A 2,783-nucleotide genomic window follows, 5' to 3' on the forward strand; every position below is an offset into this window, starting at 1 on the left:
TTCATGTTTCTAGTGGGGAGACCAGGGAAAATTGTACATTTTGTACCTTTTCCTTCATAACACACCCAACTACTAATGTACTTGTCTTCTGGTATAAGAAACATTCATATGCTTTTATAATAAGAGTGGCATGAAATGAATGCATTGAGAAAGACTGAACATAAGGAGGATAATATGTTTCTGTCAGCATATTGTTTAATACTTCTAAGTAATTTTCTTTAACTAATAGTTTTAGCTGTCATAAATAATGTAAAAGAGCCATCATTATAATTATCTGCAATCCTTTTTACAACAATAAATTATGTAATAAAAAATAGCCATCAACTATTATATAATGCACATTAAATGTTAAATATTCAATCTTTCAGAGATGAAACCGATGAGTTTAAATGCCACATCATCTTATCTTGAGATCGCAAAGAAAAATACTGGCCAAAAAAAGGCTGAATAACTATCAATAACTATCATTTTACCTTTTATAGTGAATAATTGAAAAAAATATAAATAATTAAAAATAGTTTTATAATTGTCCCTGATCTCCCCATCTCTACAACTATTCATTAAAAACAGACCTAGAAACCCTTTAGGTTTCTTTTCATTTCAACCTTTGTACTGCTTTTGAAACATGAAACAAGTGGCAGAAATTTCTAATACTTGTTCCAACTTTATAGTAGCCTTTATAGACACCATTCTCTATAGTGAGTGATGTATTTTTTATGCATTTACCAACAATAAGTCGTAATCTAAACCTGGTTTCCGCCTAACACACCACTGTAAAGATTAACGACCTTGTAACAACTGATTCTTGGACTTGTTTGGCTTTATATTGCTGTTTAATTGAGTCCGTTTCAAGGGCTACAAAAAGATGGATGGATGGATGGATGGATGGATGGATAGATAGATAGATAGATAGATAGATAGATAGATATATAGATAGATAGATACAACTGTGAAATTCCCAGATCTCCAAAGTTCTGGAGAAAACAGGACTTCAGTTCAGTTTGATCCATTGCAATCAATGGAGATACATTTTGCAAAAGGCAAAAGATTTACTGTACAGAGTAAGTTAGATCTACATTATAGTTACATGGTTGAGGAACAAAATAAGGCAGTTGATATTGATCCATGCATGCATTTTAAGAGAACAAACTTAGTCTTAAATACGTTTATTTGATATATTTCAATGCATCTTCAGGCTTGTGGAAACACGTTCCTTCTCAAGCTCATACCAAGATTCTCTTTGAGTTGCATTGTTAGCACAGCTCTGCTTTACATCTCAAACTCTCTTTTTATGTACATCACTCATGTGCAATGATATGTTCATAATGTAACTAGCGGTTTTCTACAAATTTGATGTGAAATTTGTAGGCCTTCATTAAGGGTCAGCGGTATGACGGTATTGTCGTTGTTTTCGGTAATTAAAACAAACTATTAAAAACATTTGAAACAAAGCTGAAATAAAATCTAAATATTAGATTAAAAACTTTTAAAACCTGTAAATAAATAAAAGCTAAAAATAAGCAAAAAAAAAAAAAAAAACTAACACTGAAATAATAAATTAACAATAATAATAATAATACCAAATAATAACATTAAACTAAAATTAAAATGAGAAATAAAATAAAATTTGAATAAAAACTACAATAGTATATAAATACTAAAATAGCACTGTAAAGGTATAGCAAGTTCAAAAAAACAGTTTGACCACCTTAAACTAGCATGACCAGCTGGTAACTGGTTTATAGTTGATGTTAGATGAACTAGAAACCAGTCACCAGTTTAATCTGGATTTTACATCAGAGAAAACAATCAGATGATCAAAAGTTTCTAATGCAATGGCTTATCTAAAAATGAGCATTATGGTAATTTAATATATAAACAACTTTTAGTTGAATTTCATGATATATACCGCAGCTTACTCATAATATATTTTGTTCATACTGCCAACCCCTAGTTTTATTACATGAAGCACATTTAATCAAGTCTTTGTTCCTTCCAAGCACACCATCACTGCCAGATAACACATTATCATATTTGAATATAAAAATAGACCTATAACAGATACAAGTGCCTCTCGTATGGCTTTACCATAGTAGCATGCAAAAAAACTACATCAGATGATTGAACTACCTGAGGTTGTATATTATAAGCAAAAGCCACGATCTTCAGTTGTTCCTCACAGTTTCCCTTTGCAATATGCAAAGAGAATGAGAAATTGTTCAGCTTGACTATTTACAGTGAGTTACATACAGGTAGATTCACTATAAGAGTAGGTAGAGAGTGTGAACTGTGCTATGCTAAGGGAGGGAGTGTGTGTGTGTGTGTGTGTGTGTGTGTGTGTGTGTGTGTGTGAGTGTGTGAGTGTGTGAGTGAGTGTGTAAGTTAGTGATTGAGTGAGTGTGAGAGTGTGAGTAAGTGTGAGTGTGTGTGTGTGTGAGTAAGTGTGAGTGTGAGTGTGTGTTTGAGTGTGTGTTTGAGTGTGTGTTTGAGTGTGTGAGTGAGTGTGTAAGTTAGTGATTGAGTGTGAGAGTGTGAGTGAGAATGTGAGAGTGTGAGTGAGTAAGTGTGTGAGTGTGTGAGTGTGTGTGTGTGTGTTTTTGAGTGTGTGAGTGAATGTGTAAGTTAGTGATTGAGTGTGAGAGTGTGAGAATGTGAGAGAGTGAGAGTGTGAGTGTGTGTGTGTGTGTGTGTGTGTGTGTGTGTGAGAGAGTGAGAGTATGTGTGTGTGAGAGAGTGAGAGTATGTGAGTGTGTGTGTGTGTGAGTGAGTGAGAGAGGGAGAGT

The sequence above is a fragment of the Sinocyclocheilus anshuiensis genome, unplaced genomic scaffold (genome assembly GCF_001515605.1).
Source record: "Sinocyclocheilus anshuiensis isolate Anshui unplaced genomic scaffold, SAMN03320099.WGS_v1.1 scaffold265, whole genome shotgun sequence".
NCBI classification, from domain to species: domain Eukaryota; kingdom Metazoa; phylum Chordata; class Actinopteri; order Cypriniformes; family Cyprinidae; genus Sinocyclocheilus; species Sinocyclocheilus anshuiensis.